At 37.1% G+C, this 22,971-nt stretch overlaps 1 non-coding gene and 1 pseudogene across 1 annotated transcript; both read right to left on the reverse strand.

The window, feature by feature from the left end:
- Window positions 1-4,876: 4,876 nt before the first annotated feature.
- Window positions 4,877-6,574, reverse strand: LOC133049323 (caprin-1-like; annotated as a pseudogene).
- Window positions 6,575-6,580: 6 nt separating this feature from the next.
- LOC133049800 (U6 spliceosomal RNA) lies at window positions 6,581-6,685 on the reverse strand. Its single transcript, XR_009691479.1, has one exon. It is a non-coding gene; the product is annotated as a U6 spliceosomal RNA (small nuclear RNA).
- Window positions 6,686-22,971: the final 16,286 nt, after the last annotated feature.

Consider the following 22,971-nt stretch of genomic DNA (forward strand, 5'->3'; position numbering starts at 1 on the left):
ATCTGTCTACAGACAGAAATTATTTGGATTTAGACAAGACAAAAATCTACAAGTTAACATATAACATCAGTAAGTCTGGAACCTTAAATCAATAGTGAAGAGTGAGCTGAATAAGTTATTATCCAAGGTCTCCCAGATCAGGGGTTGGCAAATTACAACCTAGGTCTCCCACAACAGGGGCTGGTCTGTGGGCCAAATCTAGCCACTCATCTATTTACAAATGGTGTATGGCTGCTTTCATATTATGACAGAGTTGAGTATTTGTGAGATAGTGTGGCCCAGAAAAGTCAAAATATTTACTATCTGGACCTTTATAAAAAACATTTTCTGATCATTGTCCTGACAATCCTTGGATGACCTTCACTTTCTTATGACATTGAAAATATGTGGCCCCAAACTTTTTGTATTATTACTCTGATTCTGCCATGGTGAAAATGTTATCTTCCTCTTTTATGTTCACATATTTATTTATATCTTTCTTATCATATCATCTGTGGTATTATGACCTCTTTACTAGATTTAAGCTTATTAGGAATATCTCATTCATCTTTGAATCTGCACTTAGCATGGTACTTTGCAAACAATAGATATTCAATACATTTTGACTGAAATGAAAAAGAAAAAAAACAAATAAAATAACTTTTAGTTTCATTGACCTTTGCTATTCTTTTTTCATCTTTATTTCATTTATTTCTGCTGGGATGTCTATGATTTCTTTCTTTCTACTTTAAGTTTAGTTCCTTTTTCTTTCTCCACTTGCTTTGTGTGTGAAGATAGGTTATTTGAGGTGTTTCTTGTTTCCTGAGATGAGATTGTATTACTATAAACTTCCCTCTTAGAACTACATTTGCTGCCTCCTATGTTTTGTATTGTCATGTTTTCATTGTCATTTTTCTGTAGATATTTTTTCAATTCTCCCTTTGAGTTCTACAGTTATCCATTGATTACTTAGCAACATAGTGCTTGGATTCCATGTGCTTGTGTTTTTTGCAGGTTTTTTTTTTTTTTTTCTGTAGTTGATATCTAATCTCAGCATTGTGGTCATAAAAGTTGTTTGATATGAATTCAATTTTCATAAATTTATTAAGGCTTGACTTGTTCCCTAAGATGTGGTCTATCCTGGAGAATATTCCATATGCACTTGAGAAGAATTTGTATTCTGTTGTTTTCAGATGGATTGTCCTATAAATATCAATTACATTTATCTGGTCTAATGTGTCATTTAAAACTTGTATTTTCTTATTAATTTTCTGTTTGGATGATGTAAAGAGTGATGTAAGTGGCATGTTAAAATCCCTACTAATAATGCATTATTATTGATCTCCTCTTTTATGGCTGATACCGTTTACCTTACATATTGAGGTGTTACTATGCTGGGTGCGTATATATTTACAATACTTATGTCTTCTTCTTGGATTGATCCCTAGATGATTATATAATGTCCTTTTTGTCTCTTATAATATTTGCTTTGTCTCTTATAATATTTGTCTCTTGTATATATTTACAATACTTATGTCTTCTTCTTGGATTGATCCCTAGATGATTATATAATGTCTTTTTTGTCTCTTATAATATTTGCTCTTATAAACTCAAAAAGTTTATTTTGTCTGATATGAATATTTGTACTCCAATTTTATTTTTCCAGATTGTTCTTTTTTTTTTTTTTTTTTAACTTGAGGTGTATTAGCTTTGCAATATTGTGTTTGTTTCTGCTATACAATGAAGTGAATCAGCTATATGCATACATATATTGCCTCTCTATCGGATCCCCTTCCCAAACCCTCCATTCTATCCATCTGGGTGACTACAGAGCACCAAGCTGAGATATACAGTAAATTTGCACTTCATATCTATTTTATACATGGCAGTGCACAGAGGTCAATCTGATTTACCAATTCATCCCACCCATCCCCACCTCCACACATTTGATTGTTATGTCTGCATTTTCATTCCTGCCCTGCAAATAGGTTCAGCTGTATCATTTTTCAAGATTCCACATACATGCACAAGTATATAATTATTGTTTTTCTTCTGACTTACTTCATTCTGTATGACAGACTCTACATCTATCCACATCTCTATAAATAACATAATTTTGGCTTTTTATGACTATTATACTGTTGAATATACACACCACATCTTCTTTATCCATTTATCTGTCGATGGACGTTTACATCTGTCCTGGCAATTGTAAATAGTGTGGCAATGAACATTGATTTGCATGTGCTGTTTTGAATTATTGTTTTCTTAGGATATATGCTCAGCAATGGGGTTACTGATTCATATAGTAGCTCTATTCCTAGTTTAGTGTTTTTTTTTTGTTGTTGTTTTTTTTTTTAAGCAATCTCCATACATAGGGACTGTATCAATTTAAATTTTCACCAACAGTGCAAGAGGGGATTCCTTTTCTTTGTACCCTCTCTAGCATTTATTTTCTTGTAGATTTTCTGATGATGACCATTCTTACAGGTGTGAGATGTTACTTCATTGTAGTTTTCATTTGCATTTCTCTAATAATTGGCAACATTGAGCATATTTTCAATTGCTTCTTGGCCATCCACATGTCTTCTTTGACAAAATGTCTATTTAGGTCTTTTGGCCATTTTTTGATTTGGTTATTTGTTATTTATGTTGAGCTTCATGGGAGTGAAAGCTTCTCAGTCATTCCCGACTCTTTGCAACCCCATGGACTATACAGTCCATGGAATTCTCTAGGCCAGAATACTGGAATGGGTAGCCTTTCCCTTTTCCAGGGGATCTTCCCAACCCAGGGATGGAACCCAGGTCTCCCACATTGCAGGCGGATTTTTTACCAGCTCAACCACAAGGGAAGTCCAAGAATAACCGGAATGGGTAGCCTAGCCCTTTTCCAGGGGATCTTCCTGACCTAGGAATTGAACCCAGTCTCCCGCATTGCAGGCAGATTCTTTACCAATCGAGCTATCAGGGAAGCCCTCAGAGCTTCATGAACTGTTTGCATATTGTGGAGATTAGACCTTTGTCATTGCTTTGTTTGCAAATACTTTCTCACATTCTAAGGGCTGTCCTTTTTATTATTATTATTATTATTTATGTTTTATTTTGCTGTGTAAAAGTTTTTAAGTTTCCTTAGGACCTATTTGTTTATTTTTGTTATTATACTTATCATTCTAAGAGGTGGACTGGAAAAGATATTGCCATGATTTATGTCAAAAAGTGGTCTAAATTTTTCTGTAATAATTTTATAGTGCACAGTGTTAAAGATAAGCCTTTCATTCACTTTCAGTTTATTTTTGTGTATAGTGTTAGGATGTATTCTAATTTATTTTACATGTAGTTATGCATTTTTTTTTTTTTACTAACACCAATTATTCTTTTGTATATTCTTGCCTCCTTTGCCATAGATTAAGTGAAAATAGGTGCATGCATTTATCTCTGGGCTTACTATCCTATTCCACATATTTTTATTTTTGCTCCAGTAACACGTTGTTTTGATGACTGTTGTTTTATAGTATAGTCTAAAGTCAGGGAGTCTGCTTTCTCCAGTTCCATTTTCCTTCTGAAGACTGCTTTGGCTTTTCAGTGTCTTTTATGTTTCCATACCAATTGTAAACTTTTTTGTTCTAATTCTGTGAAACATACCATTGGTAATGCGATATTAATTGCACTGAATCTGTAGATTGTTTTTTATAGAATAGTTATTTTCAAAATATTGATTCTTCCAATCCAAAACTATGGTATATTTCTTTTTTTTTTCTTTTTATTATTATTTTTTTATAAGCATGTTTTATTTGTTTGCTTATACCATCAGAAGTGAAACTATTGACTGTCATTTCCCTAAAATAGGGAAATCAATCTAAAACACATACTGGTGCTTTTCAAAAGACAGCAATTTAAAAGGGTGGTAGCAGCAGGCATTTGATGTCTTTTTCTTTTAAAAACTTTCAGGCTGCAGGAAAAACATGTGACCAGTAGTGTTGCCATTATCCATTAGATTTTCATCAGTACCTGTACCAATTTAGCTGACAAAAAAGCAAGATCCAAGGATTAGTGACAGACAATGTACATCATAAGGAATGATATATACTACCAATCCTTACAAAAGTCATTGTCAAAGAAACTGTTAAGTGTTCAAAAGGTATCTAAATATTTCACATTAAGTACAGAAGCGGCCATCCAGATTATATCCCTTAATTGTTGCATATTTTTCAATTTTTTGAAATTTTGCATTTTGGCTTTGTCTTATACGGTATTAGCTGTCAAAAAGCAATTTACATGTGTCTTAAACCACAGTCGTCTGGCCAGAGAATGGATAGTGCCATGTCAAAGCCTAAGGCTGGTACCCAGCCTTGTATGTGTGATTAAGGGCCCATGCATACTTTGGTATGCATCTAAATGTTCAGTGCTCCAATTTAACTGCAAAAGGTGTGAAATGCAGTTGTTCTGCCGAACCACACTCCACTCCTTCCATCTTCCTTTCAAGGGAAATATTTTAGTTTTGTCAGTTACCATTGAGTGACTCTAGGGCTGATTTGTAGATTTTATCCAATGTCAGAAGTCAATCTTGCTTTATCCAAGCCACTTCAAACAACTATGGAGATATCACCCCATTAAAGTATATTATGTTTTACTCCTAAGCAAGGGTGAGGAATCTGAGTATTATGTGCCAGGCTCAAGATGACGCTTAGGACAGAACATGCAGAGTAAAAATAGTTCCCCTCCATATCCAGCTAATATAAAGCTGACAATTGTAGTCCTGTCTTTATGGGATGAAAACAGTCCCTTTACAATAAGTTTCCTGAAAGGGAGAACAAATAGGTAATAACTCTTCTGGTAACATGTTATGGTACACTGGCCAGTGTGCTTTTGGCGATTAAACATAATCCTGTGAATTGGATTAATTCTCTTGCTTAGTGTTCATTTGCGGCATTCCTCTGTTGGGTCTTGGGGGCCCTCCACGACCTCGTGGGGCTCCCCATGGTCCACTCTACCCAGAGCCTCCGCTTGAAATTCTGCTGATATCTATCCCGCTGATAGCCAGAGCAGTCCTGGGGAGCACTGAACTGAGATTGTGTATAACCACTGTTTGGAGTGTTAGTAGAGAATGAAGGGCGGTAACCATTATATCCTCCTCTGAATCCATTAGCAGGTCCTCTGTATCCATTCATCAAGCCTCAAGCACCACGGAAACCTCCAGGAGACACACCATGACTGTTGTAATAGGGCTGACTGCTCCGTGGAAATCCAGTGTTCTGCTGAGGAGCCTGCTGGTGGTTACCAGTCACTCGATGGGGCTGGTCCTGGGAACCATGATAAGTGCCAACCACTGTTTGAAGTTGTTCTTGCTGAAGCTCGGTTTGTTCTACTTGGTGAGGTTGACTGGAAAAGCTCTGGTTATAACTGGCTTGGTATTGATTTTGCTGTTTTAAAGTTTCTGGTTCATTAACAGGAGGAACTGGGGCATTCATATTGAACACCGTTTGCATGAATTGGAATGGAGCTGCATTTACATTGATTCCACTGCTATGTAAAGGTTTGCTTGTCCCAGCCTGGAACACTTGAGGCTGAGAAGCAGCAGGAAGGGATGATGATGCTGTAGTCTGGTCTGTATTTAAAGAGATCGTTGCCTGAATCTGGTCAATCGGTTCCTTTTGTGGTCGTTGCTCAGTAGCATGAGAAGGTTGGTACAAGGGTTGAGATGCTGTATATCCCTACTTGTGGATGAAACCAAAGGAACCTGTGTAGCTTCTGGCTGTACAGAAACTTGATTAGGTTGAGCAAGTCTAGATTCAGAATGAACTGGAGGGTAAACCAGCTGGGGTATGTCCATGTTCTCTGCTGGATTCATCGGCTGTGCAGATACAATGGCAGGATCAAGTGTCTGGTTTTCAAAATCCAGCATTGAATCCTGTATGAAGTTATAGGGCCCCTGAATTTGTGCCATAAGCTCCTGTACTCTCTGTTTTCTCCCAAGGGGTTCAGCTTGAGCCACTGGGGTCAAAGAGTGGGGTTCTGGTACTGAAGGAGATGCAGCTGAGGTTGCTGCTGGAGTGAATTTACCACCTCAACTGTTTCAACTGTCCATTCATCTACCTGCTCCTTTTCACACTGCTGAACCGTGTTTCTGCCATAAATTGTCTATCTATATGCTCTGTTGATTCCACCTCATTTTGTTCAGTGTATTCTTACGCTGGCTCAGGTTCCACTTCAGCTACCTGGTCTTCAGCTGTAGGTGCCGAGGCTGCCTCCTCCTCACACAGACCGTCTGGTGGTTGTGGATGCTGTCAAAGTAGCTTGACTGGAAAACATGCTCAACAATTTCCTTTAGAGCTTTATAGGTTGTTCTACATACAGGTTTTTCCTTTCCTTCCAGCAAGTCCCACAGGTGAATGGAGGCATGTTCATACTGCTAATTCAACCTCAGGCTCATGTTTCCTTCAGGGTCTGCTAATTTGTAGAACTCATCTAACAATGACAATTCCTCTTCAGACAATATTGGCACTGCATTCAAACCTTGCTTCAGGTCAGTTCTCATTTCATCATCTCCCAGTTTGTCCAAAACATGCTGCAGTTCAAGTACTGTTTTGTTTTTTTTTTTTTTTTTAATATGGAACGCTTCACGAATTTGCGTGTCATCCTTGGGCAGGGGCCATGCTAATCTCTGTCTCGTTCCAATTTTTAGTATATGTGCTGCTGAAGTGAGCACAAAACTATGGTATATTTCTAAAACTTTTTCTGTCATCTTTGATTTTTTTTTAACTAGTGTCTTATAGCTTTCTGAATGTAGATTTTTTTTTTTTTTTTTTTTTTTACTTACTTTAGTAGTTTTATTCCTATGGATTTTATTCTTTTTGATGCTATGTTAAATGTGATTGATTCCCAGATTTCTCCTCCTGGTCTTTTGTTGTTAGTGTATAGGAAGGCAAGAAACTTCTGTGTATTAATTTTGTATCCTGCAAATTTACTAAGTTCATTGATTAGGTCTAGTAGTTTTCTGGTGGTGTCTTTAGGATTTTCTATCTATAGGATCATGGTATCTGCAAACAGTGACAGTTTTATGTCTTCTTTTCCACTTTTAATTCCTTCTGTTTTTGCTCTTCTTCACTGATTATGCCAAGAACTTCCAGAACAATGTTGAACAATAGTAATGAGAGTGGACATCCTGCCCACAGGGATCTCATTCAGGTTCAGTGGAGAAATTAAAAGTTTTACAGATAAGCAAAAGTTAAGAGAATTCAGCACCACAAAACCAGCTTACAAGTAGTAAAGAAACTTCTCAAGACAGGAAACACAAGAGAAAGAAAAGGCCTACAAACACAAACCCAAAACAACAAAGTAAATAGTAATAGGCGCACACATGTCAATAATTACCTTAAATATAAATGGATGAAATGCTCCAACCAAAAGACACAGACTGGATGAATGTATATGAAAACAAGACCCACATATATTTGGTCTACAAAAGACCCATTTCAGACCTAGGGACACTTACAGACTGAAAGTGAGAGACTGGAAAAAGGTATTCCATGCAAGTGCACATCAAAAGAAAGCAAGAGTAGAAATATACTTATCAGGTAAACTAGACTTTAAAATAAATATTATGAGCCAAGGAAGGACACTACATAATGATTAATGTCATTATGTCCACTGAAAATGGATTAAAGACATAAACCTAAGGCCAGAAACCATAAAACTCTTAGAAGAAAATATAGGCAGAACACCCTTTGTCATAAATTACAAGATTCTCTATGACCCACTTCCTAAAGTAATAGAAATAGAAATAAAACATAAATAAGCAAATTATAGCTAATTAAACATACAAGCTGTTGCACAGCAAAGAAAAAAATAATACGTCAAGATGAAAAAAGTCAATCCTCCGAATGGGACAGAATATTTGCAAATGAAGCTACTGACAAAGGATTAGCTTCCAACATATATAAGCAGCTCAAGCAGCTCAAGTGAGCAGAAGACCTAAACAGACACTTTTCCAAAGAAGACTACAGATGGCTAACAAACATGTGAAAAGATGATCAACATCACTAATTATTATAGAAATGCAAGTTAAATCTAAAATAGGGTACCACTTCACACTAGTCATAATACCCATCATGGAAAGATCTACAAACAGTAAATGTTGGAGAGTATGTAGATAAATAGGAATCCTCTTTGTACTTTTGGTGGGAATGTAAATTTATACAGCCTCTATGGAGTACAGTATGGAGCTTCCTTAACTAGGAATAAAGCTACCGTATAACCCAGCAATCCCACTACCAGGAATATCACCTCAGAAATCCACAATTTTAAAAGACATATGCATCCCATTGTTCACTGAAGCATTATTTACTATAGCCAGGCATAGACACAACCTAGACATTCATTGATAGTTGAATGGATACAGAAGTTGTAGTAATATAAAAGGGAATATTACTCATCTATAAAAAGGAATGGATTTGCATTAAGTGGTAGTGAGGTGTATGAGGTATAGAGCCTGTTATAAAAAGTGAAGTAAATAAAAAGGTGAAAAACAAATATATTAAAGTGTACTAATTGGAATCTATAAAAATAGTGCTGATGAACATATTTTCAGGACATGAATGGAGACACAGGCATCAAGGACAGTCTGTGGACACAATGAGGGAAAGAAAGTTTTGGATGAACTGAAAAATTACAGTTGACATATATGCACTATCATGTATAAAATAAATATCTAGTGGGTGCTGGTATGTGATACAGGGAGCCCAGCCTGGCAGTCTGTGATGACCTGGAGGAGTGGGATGTGGGTATTAGGGAGAGCCTCAAGATGGAGGGGATCTATACATGTATATGCCTATACATATGCCTATCAATATCTAGCTGTGACTGATTTTCATTGTGGTATGATGGAAACAGCACAACATTGTAATTGTCATCAAATTAAAATTAAAATAGGTAATTATCAATATGCATGTTTCTATTGCTATTTTTTTAATTGTTTTGAGTTGGGGTTGTAGGTTTTTTATTTCTCTTTTGTTCCCTGCTTCAAGAAATTCCTTTAGTGTTTCTTGTAAAGCTGGTTTAGTGGTGCTGAATTCTCTAAGCTTTTTCTTCTCTGTAAAGCTTTTTATTTCTTTAAAGCTGAATGTGCTACTGAGTAGAGTACTCCTTATTGTATTTTTTTTTTTCCTTTTCATTACTTTAAATGTATCTTTACACTCCCTTCTGGCCTGCAGAATCTCTGCTAAAAAATCAGCTGATAGTGTTATGTGGAATTTCTCATATGGTATTTGTTGATTTTTCCTTGCTATTTTTAATATTTTTATTTTTTTATTTCTTTTTTTTCCCCCTTTAGTTTGATTAACTATGTTTTGTCCTGTTTCTCCTTGACTTTATCTTGTATAGACTTTGGACTCTGGGTTTCCTGCACTTGAATTTTTACCATCCTATGTTAGGATAGTTTTCGATTATAATCTCTCCAAATATTTTCTCAGAGCCTTTCTCTTTCTCTTTCTTTTCTGGAACCCCTTCTGACCTCCACTGTTTTTGACAGCTAGCTTTTTTGAAATACCTTTGTACATAATTAACACAAGGATTTGCTGTTTTAAAGATGTTCTTGAAAATCTTTATCCTTTATTAATTTTACTATTATTTTTCTGAGTATGATTTTTTTCCTTTTATCCTGCTAAGAGTTGGTTGAGATTTTGGATGTGTAGATAGGCTTTTTTCCCTCAAATTTTGTATTTGAGAACTGTTTTCAATTTTTCAAATTTTTTTTTCCTCTCATCTCGCTGCCAAAATACACCCTTGGGAACATGTCAATTACCCAGGGACAACAGTGGTTCTAGCAGTTGTCCTGGGCAACTCTTTCCCTGATCTCTCTGTCAAGCTCTAGGCCTTCCTTAGTATCATACCAACAGTTTGTTGTTGTTCTGTCACCAAGTTCTGTCCAATTATTCACTATCCCATGAACTGCAGCATGCCAGGCCTCCCTGTCCTCCACCATCTCCCAGAGTTTGACCAAGTTCATGTCCATCGCTTTTATGATGCCATCCAATCATCTCATCCTTTGTCACCTCTTTCCCAGCATAACAGTCTTTTTCAAACGGTTGGTTGTTCACATCAGGTAACCAAACAGTTGGAGCTTGTTTCAGCATTAGTCCTTCCAATGAGTACTCAGAGGTCATTTCCTTTAGGATTGACTGATTTGATCTGACTGATTTGATCTCCTTGCTGTCCAAGGAACTCTCAAGAGTCCTCCAGTTCAACAGCATCAATTTTTCGGCACTCTGCCTCTTTATGGTCCAGCTCTCACAGTTGTACATGACTATCATATACCAACAGTTAGGCTGCACTAATTGCTGGCTCTCTACCATACTTGACAAAGCCCTGAGGCATAAAATCCTATGCATTAGGATCCAATTAATTTAAAGATCCTTGAGGAGGTGATCAGTATAGTGAAGGATTGAGAAATGGAGCCTACCTTCTTCCTACAGATACATCAAAAATATATCTACGTGTGGAACAAGTCTCAGAAAATATCTTCTGAATGCTGCAAGAAAACCTCAGACATACAAAAGGACAAGAAAATCTCCATGTAAGAGGGTAGGGCAGAAGGAAAAGAAAATAATAATAAGAGAGAAAAAGGAATCATGACAAGATGTGTGTCTCTGGGAAGGATTGGTGAAGGAGGAAATGTTTCTTCACACTGGGAAGTCCCTCTCATGTGGGGATGGGGCAGGGGTTATCTTTGCAGCCTTGGAGGAGAGCTCAGGGTCAGATATATGGCAGGCAAAATAGAGAAGGACCAGCACTGAAAGTCAGTGTTTATTATTGGCACTCCCCAGTCTGAGACACTTGTCTATTCATCCAACTCCAGGGAAGTTGGAGGCTAAATGTTGAGGCTAGGGCTTCAGAGGTCAGACTTTGGAGAGAGGCCTGGGATTGAGAGAAAACAGCCTACAGGAGCTAGGGTTTAGTTTGGCAGAGCTGAGAGTATGTCAAAAGAAGCCTGGGGCTGCTAGAGGGACCATGGTTGGGGGCTCTTGGGGGCTCTTGGGGGCGTGTAAGGAGGAGGACAGGCTCAGAATAGGCCTCTTCTCCTTGCAGTCTCAGGACCACCTGCATGAGCTCAAGGGGTGGGAATAAGCTGGGGCTGATATCGCTGACCCCAGAGGCAGGCGTGGCCCACTATTACTGCGGATCCTGTGAGAGCGCAAAGGTCACTACTCACACCTTGCTGGGATCCTGAGCAACCCATTACTGTCAACGGTCATGCAATAAGGGTCCCACTTACCCAGGAGTTTGCATGGTACACCCCAGTCTTTTGCCACTTCCTTCCAGTCTCTACTCTGTAGGTATTTTGTTCATGTCCCATAATGGTTGCTTTAATTTCCTTGGTCTGAGTAAGTATGCCCTATGCAGCTGCTGCTTTAGACTCCTTATACCTGGGTTCAGAAGATGCCTGAGGATGGCTGACGTGCAGAATTGGGGCCAAAATCAGAGATGACCCACAGGTCCAGTGTAACTAAGGAAGGGGAGCAGAAATGTCTCCATCCAGTTGCCCAAGATGCAGATTAAATCCCTGCCATCAGCATGTTAAACCTTGTGTCTGTGGAATGTTGGAATGGACAATGAGTGTTCCCACAACTGAGATCAGTCTAGATTAAGCAGTTTTGGATTTTGGGGGCAAGTACGAGAGCTGAGAAAGATTAGAGTATGATCTCCTCCTACAGTACCCCAAGAGTGTCCAGAGACCAATCTAGAGGAATTAGAGGACCTCCTGGGGAGTAAAGCACTGGTTTTGGCTCATTGTTGGGACAAGGGTACAGATAGCTGATGCCTCAAGAAAATCCTATTATTAGTATTGGTTTTGTTTCATTTGGTTATTTTACTATTTCTCTTTATTGTACTTCATTTTTCTTTTCTTTTTCATATATTTATCTTTATATTTTGACTGTTTCATTGCTTTGTGTTTTTCCTTGTTTTTGTTATTTTTTTCTTTATTTGACTTGCTTCTATCTCCTTTTGATCATCTTTATTTATGTTATTTTTTTATTTTTTTGTTTTCTCTGCTTTTGGTTTGTTTTTGTTAGTTTTGTTTTCAGTTTTTGTTTTCATTTGTGGGTACTTTCATTGTTCTCTTGTTATTTTGTTTTCCTTTTACTTGCGTGTGTGCTTGTTTTGCTTGTTTAATTTTTCTTTTACCATTTTTCTTGAGTTTTGTTTTTCTGCTTGCTTTTCTCTTTTTGTAGTTGTTCATTTCTGTCTTTCTTATCTGTCTTGGCTTTTGATTTTCTGCTTGCATTCCTTCACTCAATTTTTAATTTCTTTTTGCCATGCCATGCAGTTTTCAGGTTCTCTGTTTCCCAGCCAGATATCAAGCCTGAGTTCCTGTGGTGGGAATGCTGAATCCAAGATCTGGACCACCAAAGAAATCCCAGAGCCAGGAAATATTAATTGGTGAGAGTTCTCCCAGTGATCTCCATCTTGACGTAAAGTCCCAGCTCCACACAATCATCTGCAGGTTTCAGTGCTTGACACCTGGTGCCAAACAATTGGCAAGACAGGAAACTACCCATCAGTAGACAGAAAGTCTAAAGTCACACTAAGCTCACAGACATCGTAAAACAACACCACCTGATATGGCCCTTAAATTAGAGGGACAAGCCTTAGTTCCACCCACTGGAGTAGGGGCACCAGTGCTTCCAACCAGGAAGCCTACATAAGTCACTGGAACAAACTCCTGCACCAGGGAGCAGACACCAGAAGCAAGAGGAATTATAGCCCTGCAACTACTGGAAAGGAGACCTCAGATGCAGGTAATTAGACAAAACGAGATGACTGAGAAATATTTTGTAGGGGAAAAGACCCTGCTGTGTCTGATGAAGCATGTGCAAAAGGTATCAGTCTGGAGGGAAAATCTGCATGCTGAGTCGCTTCAGTCATGTCCAATTCTTTGAGACTCAAAGGACTAGAGCCCACCAGGCTCCCCTGTGTGTGGGATTATCCAGGCAAGAATACTGAAATGGGTTGCCATTTCCTCCACCAGGGGATCTTCCCCAGCCAGGGATGGAACTCAATCCCTCTTTCATCTCTTGCATTTGCAGGCAGGTCCTTTACCATTAGTGCCATCTGGAAGCAAGGAAAAAACCTACAAGATCAAATAAATGAAGGAGAGATATGCAATCTACCTGAAAAAAAAAACAAAAAATTCAGAGTAAGGACAGTAAAGATGATCCAAGATCTCAGAAATAGGCTGGAGACACAGATTGAGAACATAAAAGAAACATTTAACAAGGAGCTAGAAAAACTAAAGAACAAACAATCTGATGAACAACACAATAACTGAAATAAAATTATGCTAGAAGGAATCAATAGCATAATAACTGAGACAAAAGAATAGATAAGCAAACTGCTATATAGAATAAGTGACAGGAAGCAGAATAAAGATAAAAGAATGAAAAGAATTAAAAATAGTCTCAGAGATCTCAGGGACAAAATTAAGAGCATCATCATTTGAATTATAGTCCCAGAACAGGAAGAGTAAGAGAAGAGTCTGAAAAAATATTTGAATAAATTACAGTTGAAAATTTCCTTAACATTAAGAAGGAAATAACCACTGAAGCCCATGAAGCACAGAGTATCCCAAATAGGATAAACATAAAGAGAAACACATATTATGTGTTTATTAATATGTGATACATATTAATCACACTAACAGAAATTAAAAGAAAAAATCAGAAACAGCAAGGAAAATGCAAAAAATAATAATAATAATAATACAAGAATCCCCATAAGGTAATCAGCTTATTTTTCAGCAGAAAATCTTCAGGACAAAATATAGTGACATTCTATATTTCAAGTGGTGAAAGGGTAAAATCTACAACCAAGAATACTCTAACCAGAAAGAATCTCTTTCAGATTCTACAGAATAATCAAAAGATTTACAGACATGTAAAAGCTAAGAAAATTCAGCTTCACCAAATAAGCTTTACAAAAATGCTAAAGGAATGTCTTTAGATGGAAAACATAAGAGAAAAAAGACTACAAAAACAAACCTAAGATTGTTAATAAAATGATAAAAGGAACATGCATATTGATAACTATTTTAAATGTAAAAGGATCAAATGCTACAACTAAAAGATGTAAAATGAAGGAATGGATACACAAAAAGATCTATATGCATATTGTCTACAAGAGACCCACTTCAGATTTACAGACACCACAGACTGAAAATGAGGGAATAGAAAAATATTTTCCATTCAAATTGAAGTCAAAAGAAAGCTGGAGTAGGAGTTCTTATATCAGATAAACTAAAGAAGGACACTGCATATGAAGAAATTATTCCAAGAAGAAGATATAACAATTATAAATATATATGCACCCAACATAGGTATACCTCAGTGCGTAAGGAAAATGCTAACAGATATAGATGGTAAAACTGAAAGTACCACAATAATATTGGGGGACTTTAATGTCTCACTTACAGAAATGATCATCCTGATAGAAAATTAATAAGGAAGCACAAGCAGTAACTGACATATTAGACCAGATAGACTAAATTGATACTTATAGGAGATTACACACAAAAACAGCACAATACACTTTCTTCTCAAGTGCACATGAAATATTCTCCAGGAAAAATCACATCCTGGGTCACAAATCAAGCTTTGATAGATTTAAGAAAATTGAAGTCTTATAAGGCTTCTTTTCTTACCATAATTCTATGAGTTTAGAAATCTATTACAGAGAAAAAAAACTATAAATATCTCAAACGAAACAAAGCTAAACCAATATGATACTAAATGAACAAGAAATCACTGAAGAATTCAAAGAGGAAATTAAAAAATAAATAGAAAAAAATGACAATAAATAAATAGCCTATAACCCAAGAGATGCAGCAAATGCAGTTTCATGAGGGAAGCATTTCCCAATAAGAAACAAGAAAAATCTCAAATAAACAACTTTGAACCTAAAATAACTAGAAAAAGAAGAACAAACCAAACCCAAAATTAGTATAAGAAAGAAATCATAAATAGCAGAACAGAAAGAAATGAAATAAAACAAAGGAACAATAGCACAGATAAATGAAACTAAAAGCTAGCTCTTTGAGAAGATAAAAACAATTGATAAGCCTTTACTCAGACTTTTCAAGAGAAAAGAGAGAGGATACAAATCAATTAAATTAGAAATGAAAAAAAGAAAGAAAGAAAGAAAGAAAATGTATAATTGCCTCCACAGAAATACGAAAGATCATAAGAGACTACTACAGAAAACTATATGCCAATAAAATGGATAAGCTGGGGAAAAATGGACAGATTCTTAGAAAGGTACAACCTCCCAAGACTGAACTAGGAAGAAATAGAAAACATTAACAGACCAATCACAAGAAGTGAAATTAGCACTGTGGCTAAAATTTTCCAATAAATAAAAATTCAGGAACAGATGGGTTTAGAGGTGAATTTTATCAAACATTTAAAGAAAAGGTAATATCCATCCTTCTTAAGGGCTTCCCCAGTGGCTAAGTGGTAAAGAATTCACCTCCTAATAAGCAGATGTGAGTTCAATCTCTGGATTGGGAAGGTCCCCTTGAGAAGGAGAGTAACCCACACCAGAATTCTTTCTGGATAATCCCATGGACAGAGAAGCCTGAAGGGCTCCAGTCCATGGGATCACAAAGATGGACATGACTTAGTGACTCAACAACAGCCTCCTTAAATTCTTCCAAAAAAATTGCAGAGACAGGGATAATCCAAAACTCATTCTAAAGGACCCCCATCACTCTGTAACCCAAACCAGACACAGATATCACAGAAGAAGGGAATCACAGATCCATATCACTGATAAACATGGATGCAAATATCACCCAACAAGGTACTAGCATATGGAATCCAGCCATATATTAAAATGACCATTTGCCATGATCAAGTGGGAATTATCCTAAGGATGCAATAATTATTCAAGATCTATCAATATGAGAACCATATTAACAAACTGAAAAAGAAAAAAACAATCATATATCTCAATATATGCAGAGAAAGTTTTTGACAAAATTCAACATCCATTTATGATAAAAGCTCTCCAGAAAGTGGGGATAGCATAATACTACCCATATATGACAAACACAGCAAATCTCATTCTAAACTGAAAAACTGAAAGCATTGTGTCTACGATCAGGAACAAGACAAGGATGCTCACTCTAGTCACTATTATTCAACATAGTTTAGGGAGTCCTGGCCATGGCAATCATGAAAGTAAACACAATAAAATGAACCAAATTGGAAAAGAAGAATTAAAACTGTCACTGGTTGCAGGTGACATAATATCATGGATAGAAGATTCTAGAGAGGCCACTAGAGCTAATCAATGAATTGGGCAAATTTGCAGGATATAAAATCAATACACATACGTTTCTTGAATTTTTACACAGCAAAAATGAATGGTCAGAAAGAGAAATTAAGGAATCAGTCCTATTTACCATTGTGACAAAAACAATAAAATATCTAGGAATAAACCTACCAAAAGAGGTAAAACCCCTGTATCCAAAAAATTAGGAGATACTGATGAAATAAATCAAAGACAATGTAGATAGAGGGATACACCATGTTCTTGGGCTGGAAGGATCAATGTTGTGAAAATAATTCTACTATTCAAGGCAGTCTATAGATTCAATGCAACTTCTGTCTAATTACTGAAAGGTTGCTGCTATGAATCGTGATTGACAGCAGGATTCTTGGCCTCCAGAGGAGAGGAATTCAATCTAGGGCTAGTGACAAGGCTTGATCACTTAGAGCTTTTGTGTAATAAAGTTTTATTAATGTATAAAAAAGATAGAGAAAGCTTCTGACATAGACATCAGAAAGAGGCAAAAAGAGGGCCCCCCTTGCTAGTTTATAGCAAGAAGTTATAGACCTATTAGCAAACTGCTAATTAGAGAAAGGAAATGCCTCAAAACTGAGAGAGTTTCACCAGGCCCCTCACCCGCAACATGCATTTTGAGATAGCATTGGCACAAGGTGAGAGATCCCAGGACATAAAACAATTGACATGAATCTTAAAGAAAGGTAGATTTCCAAGCAAATACATAGCTTCATTAACAAAGCTTAAGAGAACATTTCCATGAGTAAAAAATACTGGTTTGTTGAGCCATTATTGGTTCTGGGTCTTAGGCAGAACCAACTTGAAGAAAGACAGAGTTTAAGGTCAATACATAGTTCATTAACATAGCTTAAGAAAAACATCTCCATAAGAAAAATGTATTGGTTAGCTCAAGGTTTGAGAAAAGTTAAGTTTAGGTGGAACCAGGTGTCATCATGGCAACACAGAATTTTTAAAGAAATCTTTTAATTTTGTATAAAGAAGGGAGAAAAAGTCTGACACTTGTAGTCTGTCTCATCCTTCTGCTTAAAAGAGAGAAAGAAGCACCTGACACTTGCAGTCTATTTCCTCTGCTTGGGGACCCCTAGCCTCCCTGCCTATTACCCTCTCATTATCAATGACATTTTTCACAGAATTAGGAAAATATCATCCAATTAGTATGGAAATGCAAAAGACCCTGGAATAGCCAAAAGAATCTTGAGAAAGAAATACAGAGCTGGGTTTGTCAATCTCTTTGACTTCTGGCTATAATACAAATCTACAACAACCAAGTCAACATTGTACTAGAAGAAAAACAGAAATATAGGCCAATGGAACTGAACAGAGAGCTCAGAGGTAACCCATGCACCTGCAGTCAATAATCCATGACAAAAGGGGTGAAAGCATACAGTGGAGAAAAGATAATCTTTCAGTAATTGATCCTGGGAAAACTAGACAGTGACACATAGAAGAATGAAATTAGAACACTCTCTAATCCTATATGTAAAAGTAAACTCAAAATGGATTAAAAACCTGGATGTAAGGCTAGGCACTGTAAAACTCTTAGAGTGAAACATAGGCAGAACACTCTTTGACACAGATTTCAGTAAGTTTTTTTTTTTTTTAAACTATCTCTTAGAGTTATAAAAATAAAAGGAAAAATAAATGATAAATGAAAACAGAAACAAAACAATGGGATCTAACTAAACTTAAAAGCTTTTTCACAGTATAGGAAGCCATAAACAAAAAAGTAGACATAAGACTAAAGGACAATCCTTAGAATGGTATAAAAAGTGTTAAACTCATGCAGTTCAATTATATATATATATATATATATATATAAAGACAACAACCTAATAAGAAAATGGACAGAAGATCTAAATAGACATTTCTCAAAAGAAGATATGTAGATGACCAGCAAACACATGAAAAGATGTTCAATATTGCTGAATATTAGAGATATGCAAATCAAAATCACAATGAGTTTTCATCTCAAACCATAGAACTGTCATCATCAAAAATATCTACAAACAGTAAATGCTGGAGAGGGTGTGAAGAAAAGGAAACCCATTTAAACTGTTAATGGAAATCTAAATCAATACAGTCATTATAAAGCAGTGTGGTGGTTCCTTTAAAATCTAAAAAACAGAGATTCATTATGATCCAGCAGCCCCATCCCTGGTCATATGCCTGGATAAAACCATAATTGAAAAACATACATGTACCCCAAGTTACATTGAAGCACTACATATTGTAGCCAGGACTCAGCAGCAACTTAAATGTCTATCAACTGAAGAATCAATAAAGAAGTCGTGGTACATATTTAATATTACTCAGTCAAATAAAGGAAAGACATTGTTCCATTTGCCAATATGTGGTTGCCATTGTTCCATTTGCAGATATGTAGATACCACTTGCATATGTGTTGATGGACCTAGAGACTGTCATATAGAATGAAATAAATTAGAGATAACCAAATATCATATATTAACGTGTGTCATTTTTGTTGTTCAGTCACCCAGTCGCATCCAACTCTTTGCAGCCTCATGGACTGCAGACACCAGGCTTCTCTGTCTCATTAATGCATATATATGGAATCTAAAAATATGTTAGAGATTAACTTATTTGCAAAGCAGAAATAGAGATTCAGATATAGGGAGCACACCTATGGATACCAAAGGGAGATTGTGATGGACTGGAGATTCAGATTAACAGATATACCTTATGTGCATACTAAGTAGCTTCAGTCATGTCCAAATCTTTACAACGTTATGGGCTGCAGTTCACCAGGTTCCTCTGTCCGTGGGATTCTCCAGGCAAGAATATGAGAGTGTATTGCCATACTGTCTTCTAGGGAATCTTCCTGACTCAGGGATGAATCAGGGTCTCTTTTAGCTCCAACAGCTGGATTCTTTCCCACTAGTGCCACATAGGAAGCCTAGATATACACTACTATGTCTAAAATAGATAACTAGTTAGAACCACCAGTATAGCAAAGGGGACGTTGCTCAATGCTCCATGGTGATGTAAACTGGAAAGAAATTTTTAAAAGGAGAGGATGTCTGTATATTTGTAGCTGATTCACACTGCTGTACAACAGAACCTAGGACAACATTGTAAAGCAACACAGTTCAGTTCAGTTCCGTCGTTCAGTCGTGTCCGGCTCTCTGTGACCCCATGAATCGCAGCACTCCAGGCCTCCCTGTCCATCACCAACTCCCGGAGTTTACTCAAACTCCAGGTCATCGAGTTGGTGATGCCATCCAGCCATCTCATCCTCTGTCGTCCCCTTCTCCTCCTGCCCCCAATTCATCCCAGCATCACGGTCTTTTCCAATGAGTCAACTCTTCACATGAGGTAGCCAAAGTATTGGACTTTCAGCTTCAGCATCAGACCTTCCAATGAACACCCAGGACTTACCTCCTTTAGGATGGACTCGTTGGATCTCCTTGCAGTCCAAGGCACTCTCCAGAGTCTTCTCCAACACCATAGTTCAAAAGCATCAATTTTTTGGCACTCACAGTTGAGTTGTCACATCCATACATGACCACTGGGAAAACCATAGCCTTGACTAGATGGACCTTTGTTGGCAAAGTAATGTCTCTGCTTTTTAATATGCTTTCTATACTGGTCATAACTTTCCTTCCAAGGAGTAAGTGCCTTTAAATTCATGGCTGCAATCACCATCTGCAGTGATTTTGGAGCCCAAAAAAATAAAGTCTGACACTGTTTCCACAGTCTCCCCATCTATTTCCCATGAAGTGATAGGGCCAGATGCCATGATCTTAGTTTCCTGAATGTTAAGCTTTAAGCCAACTTTTTCACTCTCCTCTTTCACTTTCATCAAGAAGCTTTTTAGTTCCTCTTCACTTTCTGCCATAAGGGTGGTGTCATCTGCATATCTGAGGTTATTGATATTTCTCCTGGCAATCTTGATTCCAGCTTGTGCTTCTTCCAGCCCAGCTTTCTCATCACGTACTCTGCATATAAGTTAAATAAGCAGAGTGACAATATACAGCCTTGACATACTCCCTTTCCTATTTGGAACCAGTCTGTTGGTCCATGTTCAGTTCTAACTGTTGCTTCCTGACCTGCATACAGGTTTCTCAAGAGGCAGGTCAGGTGGTCTGGTATTCCCATCTCTTTCAGAATTTTCCACAGTTTATTGTGATCCACACAGTCAAAAGCTTCAGCATAGTCAATAAAGCAGAAATAGATGTTTTTCTGGAACTCTCTTGCTTTTTCAATGATCCAGTGGATGTTGGCAGTTTGATCTCTGGTTCCTCTGCCTTTTCTAAAACCAGCTTAAACATCTGGAAGTTCATGGTTCACGTATTGCTGAAGCCTGGCTTGGAGAATTTTGAGCATTACTTTACTAGCATGTGAGATGAGTGCAATTGTGCAGTAGTTTGAGCATTCTTTGGGATTGCCTTTCTTAGGGATTGGAATGAAAACTGACCTTTTCCAGTCCTGTGGCCACTGCTGAATTTTCCAAATTTGCTGGCATATTGAGTGCAGCACTTTCAGTAACTAGAGTCCAGTAAAAAGAAACAAATTAAGGGTCCTTTTAAGGGTTGTTTGAGGTAAATCTTTGAAAATTTTTCTGGCTACTGAAGAGCTCTTCTTATTTGTATCTTTTCCTGATTCTTTCCAGTATATTCACTGGCCTACAGTTCAGCTTGTTTCTCTCTTAGAACTACCAGCATCCTGTTAATTGCTTAACAAATAAAGTCAGTCCCTGTGGTGAAAGCTTCAGAGCTCTCTGTTCTCATAGCCAGCCTCTCCTTCTGGACTAAATTTCTACACCACAGCTCCAGAGCTGGGGATGTGAACTTGCCTTTCTTGGAGTGACACCCCTGCTTGAAGAGCATGGAGCTGCATAGAGGCAGAGGTCCTTAATCCTCTTAACTTATTCATCTGGTGTGGAGTCCCCAGCAGACAAACAAACAAAAGTGAGGGTGATTCTCATTTCAGTATTCTCAGTCTCCCAGTCCTAAGGTATGACTTCTAACTTACACACGTAGGTTAGTTAGATAAAGGAAACCTCTGAACTCGGTGCATGAGAAGGGAGAAATAAAAATGCTGACAACTTGTCTTTCCTGAAGAGATAGTATCAACATTGAGCTGGTGAATTGGAAGCTTCACACTCATCCAGTGTGGCACATCTATCATGCTGAGAGGGGCAGTGAGTGTACAGCGGCTGTGACAAGTACTCTGTAATTACTATTCTTGCTGAGATTTAGTAGATGTTCTTGATTAAAAATTCCTATATGAGTTTAATCCCATAGCTCTGCATGAGAATATAGATAATTGTTTACTTTTTATCAGATTATTTTCCTGAGGAAAGAGTCCATGAAACTGTTCACAAGGCCTTATAGAGTATAAGTTTCTTATTAATTAATTAATTAACTTTAATTGGAAGATAATTACTTTACAATATTATGATGGTTTTGCCATACATCAACATGAATAAGCCACAGGTGTACATGTGTCCCCTCCATCCTGAAAGAATGTGAGTTTTACTTCATGCTTTCTTTCCTTTCCTCAACAATGACAAGATTTGCCTATAATGACAAATATAATATGTAGCATTTGTTAATTGCTATGGCAGAAAGGGAAGAGGAACTAAAGAGCCTCTTGATGAAAGTGAAAGAGGAGAGTGAAAAAGTTGGCTTAAAGCTCAACATTCAGAAAACTAAGATCATGGCATCCAGTCCCATTACTTCATGGGAAATAGATGGGGAAACAGTGGAAACAGTGGCTGACTTTATTATTTTGGGCTCCAAAATCACTGCAGATGGTGATTGCAGTCATGAAATTAAAAGATGCTACTCCTTGGAAGGAAAGTTATGACCAACCTAGATAGCAAATTAAAAAGCAGAGACATTAGTTTGCCAACAAAGGTCCATCTAGTCAAGGCTATGGTTTTTCCAGTGGTCAAGTATGGATGTGAGAGTTGAACTATAAAGAAAGCAGGAGAAGGGGACGACAGAGGATGAGATGGCTGGATGTCATCACTGACTTGATGGGCATGAGTTTGAGTAAACTCCGGGAATTGGTGATGGACAGGGAGGCATAGCGTGCTGTGATTCATGGGGTCGCAAAGAGTCTGACAAGACTGAACGACTGAATTGAACTGAACTGAACTGTTTGCTTTAATTTACTTCATTTTGTGATTCTGTCGCAATTTCTTTCACCCAATCTAAAACTGCAAGACTCTCTAGGTTATATTCCTAGGACTGAAACCATTAGATTTTATAGAATGAAAATAAGCAACTGTTATTACTTAATGTCACATTTTTAAGACATTTTCATTAGTAGTGTTCAAGAGAATTCAGAATAGATCTCAAATGACATAATTTAGAATAATACATTGTTCACAATTTTTTTTCTGTAGTTTTAAGGTTTCAATTCCTGACTATTAGTAAGATTGAATGGTTATTCAATGTATTTCTTGGTCATGCATATTTCTTACTTGATAACATCTATATATTAATCTTTCTGTCCATTTTTCTGTTGAATATGTGTGTATTCAAGCTTTGATTTTTTTCTAAAAAATATATTGAAAATTACTATAGTACTTTGTCTAATACTGAAACTAAATTTTTGAAAAATCTTTTTCAATTCTTTACTTTTTTTCTGGCTTATCATTTAATTTAT

Source organism: Dama dama, chromosome 30 (genome assembly GCF_033118175.1).
Source record: "Dama dama isolate Ldn47 chromosome 30, ASM3311817v1, whole genome shotgun sequence".
Classification (NCBI taxonomy): Eukaryota; Metazoa; Chordata; class Mammalia; order Artiodactyla; family Cervidae; genus Dama; species Dama dama.